The sequence below is a fragment of the Acipenser ruthenus genome, chromosome 28, assembly GCF_902713425.1.
Source record: "Acipenser ruthenus chromosome 28, fAciRut3.2 maternal haplotype, whole genome shotgun sequence".
Lineage (NCBI taxonomy): Eukaryota > Metazoa > Chordata > Actinopteri > Acipenseriformes > Acipenseridae > Acipenser > Acipenser ruthenus.
Genome location: NC_081216.1, coordinates 10,802,521 through 10,811,270, shown reverse-complemented (window position 1 = coordinate 10,811,270; position 8,750 = coordinate 10,802,521). Strand labels below are relative to the sequence as shown.

The following is an 8,750-nucleotide window of genomic DNA, read 5'->3' as shown; positions in this document are numbered from 1 at the left end:
GTCAAAAGTCTGATTTATGATCCTTTTGACCTTTTTTTGACCTTATATGTATGAATTTATGAATATATAATGAGGGGTGTGGATTTATGAATTTATGATTATATAATGAGGGGGCGTGGATTTTATATAAGAGCGGGTGGGGAGATATATATTTTTTTTTTTTCACAAGTGCTTATAAACATTAAATATTTATAAATGTAAAAGAGTTTGAAATAAAATAATTACTGTTGGTAGGATTCGAACCCATGCAGACAATTGAGTCAAATGGATCTTAAGTCCATCACCTTAACCACTCGGCCACAACAGTTTTTCTTAAAACATTAATAAATAAAAAATAAGTATTAAGCTTACCGGGGGTTTCAGAGAATCAAGGTGGTACGGTGTTTGAGCAAAAGGTTGAACTGATCGAGACTACGAGGGTTTTTTTTTTTTTTTTAAAAGGGGCAAGTCTGGGCATGTTTTCAGACCTCATAAAAGGAGGAAAATATTTATGCAGTTTATTAGAATGTTACACAAGATGTCTCATACCGGTGTTAGTTGCTGCTCAGAGAAAGTGGATCTTGAGGATCAGCAAATGTCTGAACTTATAAAAGGTTAAAAAGGAACTTGTAAAAAGGTTCAAGTGTGAGTCCAAGCAAGGAGGCCTTTAAGCATCCGTCCCAAGGATCCTCTGTGTACTGTACAAACTCCTCTGTGGATGAGCTGAAAACAGACCCCAATGAGAGAGAGGGGGCAGATGTTTAGGGTAACTCTGAAAACGCCCCTATGGGCGGTGTCTCAATGACCCCCATTTCAAGGGTCTCTGATAGGCCATCTCAAAGGATCCCCAAGGGGCCAGAGGTGTCATCACCCTTCATAGGCTGTCACATGATCTTAGGAAGCCTACTAAAGGGGCCCCCACACGTTCTTTTGATTGAAGGAGTCTGACGCCATGTCTTCTGCAAACTTTAGATACTTCTCTGAAAATGCCGTTCTTGAACATAGCGATCTTGAGATGGATTGGACCACTGAAGAAATGACTCAGCTTATAAAAGACTTTGAAAATGTCCCCCTTCTCAACCCTGCAGAGTCTGACAACATTGACGGTCCTTTAGGCATCTCTTTTGAAAAAGTATTAAAGATCTCTAGAGGTCTCCTGGCTTCTCTATTGGAAGTGATCATTGACCGTGATATGGTGAAAAATGCAGCGGTTGCGAAATTGACCACCCGAGCCAGTTGAGACACAGCTGCCTTTATGAAGCGGACCCCGATTATTTTGATCAACATTTTGAAGAAATACTAGAAAAAATACACATCCCGTGGCTGAAGCTTCTGGTGGCTAAAGCTCTAGCTTGTTTCAATTTCCATCCATCTTTGACAAAACTTCAGAAACTGGTGGAAAATATTTTAACAGAGTTAAGACCAGAACACAGCATTAGATGTAAACTGAGCCATCTACAAGAAACCCTGGATGACAAGACCCGAGACATTGTTAACAAAATAACGATAGGTTGCTGATGCAACCTCGGTTCCCTGAAAGAGAAAATAACCATCAACATGAGATATTGCCATCAGGCAGCACCGGTAGGCTGAGCTTTTATAGCAAAGCTGCCGATAGGCCCCCACGCCAGCTGCAGTGTAAGCCCGCCCCCCTGGGAGCTTACTTAACTGCGCGCGCGGGGATGCACTTCCTCTTTTGCTCTTCAGGCCGTGAAGGCTACCGGAGCGACCTCGCAGCTTGATGGTTATTTTCTCTTTCAGGGAACCGGGGTTGCATCCGCAACCTATCGTTCCCTTTCAAGCCGAAAATAACCATCAACATGGGATACAGTGTACCCTAGCTGTCGCGAGGGAGGATTCTCGGCAGTAGGACAGACTTACGTCATAACGCAACTGCGTAGGCAGTACATCTAGGCATATGCGGAGCTGCGCCTCAGCGTCTATGCTCGTAATGACACCTGTTTTAAAGGTGGAACAGTCAACACCATGCTATCAACCACTCTATATGTCCGCATCCTGAGGCGTCGTAGAGTGTAAAACAGATGCTCCAAACAGTGGAGCAGAGGAATCCAGTACATTTAACCTGTAAAACCTCATGAAAGTATGCGGCGTAGCCCAACTGGCTGCCGCGCAAATATCAGACACCGGCACCCCTCGAAAGAGGGCCCAGGATGTCGCCATACCCCTGGTAGAATGCGCCTTCAACTGCCCTGGTGGTGGAAGGCCTGCAGATTCATACGCTAATTTAATAGCATCCACTATCCAGTGGGAAATGCGCTGTTTAGACAGCGGCTGACCCAAAGATCTAGAACCATGGCATATGAACAACTGTTCTGTCTGCCTCACAGTCTTTGTACGGTCAATATAACACCTCAATGCCCTCACGGGGCAGAGCATGTGTAACCGCTCTTCCTCTGGGGAAGAAAAAGGAGGAGGATGGAACGCCATCAACTCGACTGACTGGTTCATGTGGAACGGGAATATAACCTTTGGTAAAAAGGCCGGATTAGGGCGCATGGAGATCTTAGAACCGTCTCCTGCAAAACGAGTACAAGAAGGATGCACTGAAAGTGCATGTAACTCGCTCACGCGTTTTGCTGATACCACAGCCAGCAAAAATGCAGTCTTAATAGATATGAGCTTCATATCCACGCTGTGGAGAGGCTCAAACGGTGCCTTGGTAAGGGCTTCTAGCACCACATCAAGGCTCCACGACGGTAAACTGGTCGTTCTTGGAGGCCGCAAGCGTCTTGCGCCTTTCAGAAACTGAGATGCCAAAAAATGGCAACCAGGTGATAAACCGTCAATGCGTACATGACAAGCCGAAATGGCGGCTAAATACACTTTAAGTGTAGAAGGAGATTTCCCTTCATCCAGCAGTTTCTGCAGAAACTGCAATATTACTGCCATAGGACAGGAGACTGGGTCGTGGCTCTCAGCCAGACACCAACTCTGAAACAACTGCCACTTATACGCATACTGCGACCTAGTAGAGGGCGCTCTCGCACTCTGGATGGTCGATATAACTGCAGTCGAAAGCCCTAAGGCTGACAGGTGCTCCCGCTCAGGGGCCAAACCCATAACTGCACGAGTTTGGGGTTCGGATGCCAAAGCTCTCCTTGAGCTTGTGACAACAGGTCCGCTCGCAGAGGGAGCTCCCTCGGGCGACCGTGCAGTAATTGCACTAGACTCGGGAACCATATTCTCCGAGGCCACCGAGGAGCGATCAGAATCACTGTCGCTCGCTCTACCCTGACCTTCTCCAAGAAGGCGGGGAGCATCGGAATCGGTGGAAAGGCATACAGGAGCCCTGGCGGCCATTCGTGAGCCAGTGCATCCACCCCCAGGGGGCTGTCGAGGTCCTTCACCGAGAACCATAGGGGACAGTGCGTGGTCTCTCGCGAAGCGAAGAGATCGACTTGCGCTGTGCCGAACCATTCCCAGATGCGCTCTACCACCCGAGGGTGAAGACACCATTCGCCCGCAAGAGGACCTCCTCTGGACAGGAGATCCGCTGCGTAATTGACTCTGTCCGGCAGATGAACTGCACGCAGAGAGGCTAAACGCGGTTGAGCCCAGAGCAACAGCCGCGTTACCATCCGGTGAAGACCGGGGGACCGCAATCCGCCCTGGCGATTGATATACGCCACTACTGTGGTGTTGTCTGACCGCACTAACACGTGCTTGTCTAGAAGCACACTCAAGAAGTGCTGAAGGGCGAGGTCCACTGCTCTGAGTTCCAGAGCGTTGATGTGGGCTGACCTCCAGGGTCCTGACCACACTCCACGGGTCCCTGTCCCGTTCCAGACTGCTCCCCAACCTTGGTTGGAAGCGTCGGTTGTGATAACTTCCCTTCGGAAGATGGGACCCAAGCGCACGCCCTGGCGGATGTTCGACTGAACTTTCCACCAGCGTAATGCTTCCCAGCAGGTTCGGGATACCCTCAACCTGCGGTGCTTGTCTCTCCGCGGGTGCAACGCGAAGGCATTGAACCAGGCCTGCAGAGGTCTCTGGTGTAGTAAGCCCAAAGGAAGGGCTTGCGAGGAGGCAGCCATCAACCCCAGCATGCGCTGACAGAGCTCCATGCTGACTGTTTCTCTCAACCTGAATAGGGAGAGACACCGCTCTAATGAGGCAACTCTTTGTGTCGATAGGGTCGCTTCCATGGACACTGAGTCCAGATGCAGACCCAAAAACTCGGTCTGTTGGCTGGGCACGAGGCGGCTCTTGTCTGGATTGACCTTCAGACCTAGCCGCTGAAGATGGTCTGTAACCATCACTGTGTGCTGTGCCAGCTGCTCCTTTGACTGCGCGCAGACGAGCCAGTCGTCCAGATAGTTCAGCAGTCGGACGCCTTGAGCCCGCAAAGGAGCTAAAATGGCGTCCATACACTTCGAAAAGGTTCGAGGAGCTAGAGACAGGCCGAATGGCAGGACGCAAAACTCGTAGACCCTGCTCTGGAATGCGAATCGTAGATACTTCCTGTGACCCGGACAGATGGGAACGTGAAAGTACGCATCTGTCAGATCTATGGTGGTAAACCAGTCGCCCTGCCGGACAGACTGGACAATGTGCCTGTGCGTGAGCATCTTGAACGACAACACCCGTAGGTATTTGTTCAGTACACACAGGTCTAGAATAGGGCGGAGCCCGCCGTCCTTCTTTGGCACAAGGAAGTATTTGGAGTAGAACCCCTGGTCGGTCAGAGCAGGGTCTACTAGTTGAATGGCACGCTTCCTGAGCAATGCCTGTATTTCCACATTCAGAGCTGAGGACTGAACCACGTCCTTCACCACAGTTACCACCACCCCCCTGAAGGGGGGGGGGGGGGTTTAACCGGAACTGAAGGGTGTACCCGGTGAGTATAGTTTTGCGCACCCAGATATCGCTGGTGCATTGTTGCCAAAACAGAAGCTGTGGAACAGTATAGGGTTGGGTTAATGGCTGCCTGGTTTTCTCAGGGCTGCTTAGGCTTTGCTCGCTCACGAGGGGCCTGGCCAGAGCCACGAGGGCGTGGTCTGCCGCCTCCTCTAGGTCACCACCCTGTGCGCTGCGGTCTCCCCATTGGGATTTGGCCACGCGCTGCTGTACCCGCCGGGGAGGTCTTAGTACCCCCTGGACGCGGCTGGTGTTGCGGTGGTGTTCTACGCCACTGATGTTCTTGTGGGCGTTTGACCTGGAAAGGCCTACACGGCCATATCGTAGCCAACTGCTGTGTTGCCTCTCTAGCCTTAGCTGAGCTTTGCAGCATCTCTTCCACTGCTGGGCCAAATGTGTGCCCCGGTGTAATTGGGGCATCCAACAAGGGAGCTTTGTCATGCTCCTGGACTCTCGCCTGCGAGAGCCAGAGCTGTCGTCTGGCCACCACCAGAGACGCGATGCTCCTGCCCTGGGCCCGCGCGCTAAGCTGGGCTAGCTTGACCAGCAGCTGGGCAATTAGCCCCAACTCCGCTCTAAGAGACACCAAAAGGTAGTCTGGGAGATCCTTTATTTACGCAGCCTGATAAACTGAGAGGAGGCTGGCCAGATTGGACAGCCTAACTGCCTCTGTAGCCGCCGAATAGCCCCTCTTGAGGTGCACCTCAGTGATCCTGCACTGCTTGTTAGGGCAGGTGGGGTCCTTCACCAACCCAGAGAGTGTTGGTGACTTCACCAACGCTGCGAACGCAGCGCCAACTGGCGGAAATGACGCCAGACCCGCTTCACTCGCCCCTTGCATGGTAAAGGCAGCCGCCTTACGCGAGGTTGCCGGGGCGGAGGCTGGAGTCCCCCAAGTGGACTGCACCTCCTTAACAAAGTCTGGGAAGGCCGGAAGCGTCCTAGACTGCTGGCCCTGTGCCAAAGGCGACTCAAAAAGAGAGCGCCTAGGTTCTTCAGTGGCAGGCCATTCTAAGCCCAGGTGGCGAGTAGCCCGCTCTACTAGGGACCATAAAGAGTCATCTACGCCTACCTCCATCTCAGACTCTGAGTGGTGGGACGTGAGCTCTGCCTCCACACTATCCTCTCCGTGGAGAGGCTCACCCTCTGATGCATCTCGAGAGAGATAGCATCCACGTCCCATGCGTCCTGTTGCGCAACTGGAACGCACAGGGGTTGTGGTAGGATGATCGGCTGGCTGACAACCGGTCTGACTGGCTCCTCTGCGGCCCGAGCTGTGGCAAGGGACATGAGCAGCGATTGCTGCCCCATCATAAGGTCCATAAACTGAGACATCTTATTAGTGAGCTCAGTTACACCACCTCGCCTGTCGCGACGAGGAGAACGGGAACGTCCTCTCCTTCGGGGCGATCTAGAGCGGGATCTCGAGATCTGACGGGGGCGTTCGCCGTGAGGAGAAGGGCCTCGCATTACAGAAAGGCTGTGGGAGCGGTCTCTCTTACGCCTAACGTCAGGAGATCGTTGACCAGGGGTAACCTGGGAAGGCGAACTCCTGGAAAAAGGCAGCTTCGCTGGCGGGGAAGCCAAAGAAGGCTGCGGGGCGGAAAGGGTGTGTGACGACCCAGATGAAGGGGAGCGATCCCCGACTGCTCTCCTCGCCCTACGACGCAGAGTGCGCGTCTGAAAGCTTGCACATGACGTGCAAAAGGCTTTGTCTGCCAAAGCAGATGCCGCATGCTCCGGCCCCAGACAGGACACGCAGTCCTCATGCGGGTCATTAGCCGGTAGCTTCGTCCCACAGGTGACACAGCGGTGAAATGACATGGTGCAGCACGTTGTATGCCGAAGTGTACCGTGCCAGTAACAGGAGCGCCGAGCGTTAAGCACTGAGCACCAAGCGTACAGCTTTAAGGTGCGTTGAGGCGCGTGCACCAAGCACTGAAAAGACAATCGTCAAGTGCGTGCACTGAGGCACCGAGCGTCGAGGTGCGTGCACCGAGCACCGAGCGTCGAGGTACGTGCACCGAGGCACCGAGCGTCGAGGTGCGTGCACCGAGGCACCGAGCGTCGAGGTGCGTGCACCGAGAACCGAGCACCGAGCGTCGAGGTGCGTGCACCGAGGCACCGAGCACCGAGCGTCGAGGTGCGTGCACCGAGCACCGAGGTGCGTGCACCGAGGCACCGAGCACCGAGCGTCGAGGTGCGTGCACCGAGGCACCGAGCACCGAGCGTCGAGGTGCGTGCACCGAGGCACCGAGGTGCGTGCACCGAGGCACCGAGCACCGAGCGTCGAGGTGCGTGCACCGAGGCACCGAGCACCGAGCGTCGAGGTGCGTGCACCGAGGCACCGAGCACCGAGCGTCGAGGTGCGTGCACCGAGGCACCGAGCACCGAGCGTCGAGGTGCGTGCACCGAGGCACCGAGGTGCGTGCACCGAGGCACCGAGCACCGAGCGTCGAGGTGCGTGCACGAAGGCACCGAGCACCGAGCGTCGAGGTGCGTGCACCGAGGCACCGAGCACCGAGCGTCGAGGTGCGTGCACCGAGCACCGAGCACCGAGCGTCGAGGTGCGTGCACCGAGCACCGAGCACCGAGCGTCGAGGTGCGTGCACCGAGCACCGAGCACCGAGCGTCGAGGTGCGTGCACCGAGCACCGAGCGTCGAGGTGCGTGCACCGAGGCACCGAGCGTCGAGGTGCGTGCACAGGTGCGTTGCGTGCACTGAGCCCAAGCACTAGGCGCCGAAGCGCTACACCAAGCGCCTAAGCGCTGACACCGAAAGCGCCGGAGCGCGTGTACTGCACCAGACGATCCACGTCAGCTGACCCGCAAAGCGGAGACGCTATGTGCTCTAGTACTGTGTCTGAGTCTCGAAAGACAAGGTGTTGTGCTGCTTATAAGGGCAACAGTTAATGCACTTGGTTGTCGTCTTCCTTATACTGTATGGGAAAAAAACTTTTTTTTTTTTTTTTTTGTTTGGACGATGCAGCAGACACTACGTATAGTGTAAGAACAGTGGGGCTATACTCAATAGCAGCCACGTGGCGGTAGAACGCGCCGCGGTGGGGGGGGAGACTGCAATGCAGGCTGCACGCACACACACACACACACGCGGTCTAGCCTAAGCAAGACCGAGGCTGCAATAATGCGCGTGGCCTAAGGCCAACGCAACACGCGTCCCAAACAATATACAATAAAAATATATATAACAATATATATATACACAAAAACCCAAATAATAAATATAATATAAATTATATATTATAATAATAACAATAAGAAAAGGAAGACAGGAGACCACGAAGACGCGATGCCGAAGCAAAGCGAAAGGAAAAATATATATTAACAAGAAAATATATATAATCCTAAATAACACAGTAACTGAAATAAACTCAGAGAAGGGGTAATTAACCAGCTTCTCAAGCGTAAAGCTTATCGAGTACAATCAGTTAACAAGCTCTATTATCTATTACCTACCGTACCAAGGCTGAAGACAAAAGAGGAAGTGCATCCCCGCGCGCGCAGTTAAGTAAGCTCCCAGGGGGGCGGGCTTACACTGCAGCTGGCGTGGGGGCCTATCGGCAGCTTTGCTATAAAAGCTCAGCCTACCGGTGCTGCCTGATGGCAATATCTCATGTTGATGGTTATTTTCGACTTGAAAGGGAACCAAAGCTTTCTACCATCGCAGTTTTACAAATCCCCAAGCTCCTTTAGCTTATTACGGAGCATGTGACTTTGAAAATGGGGAATGTCCAGACTCCAGCAAAACTGAGGAAAACCATGGAGGGGCTGTTGTTTGAGTTAATAGCGGAGAAAGTGGATTGCAAGAGACTCTTTCAAAACCTGCTCCCCATAAATGTAAAAATGTTCAACAATTTAAAAAGTGTAACTGAT

The 8,750-nt window shown here is 52.9% G+C and overlaps 1 non-coding gene across 1 annotated transcript; it reads right to left on the bottom strand.

Moving 5' to 3' along the window:
• Positions 1–222: 222 nt before the first annotated feature.
• On the bottom strand, positions 223–307 carry trnal-uaa (transfer RNA leucine (anticodon UAA)). Its single transcript has one exon. It is a non-coding gene; the product is annotated as a tRNA-Leu (tRNA).
• Positions 308–8,750: the final 8,443 nt, after the last annotated feature.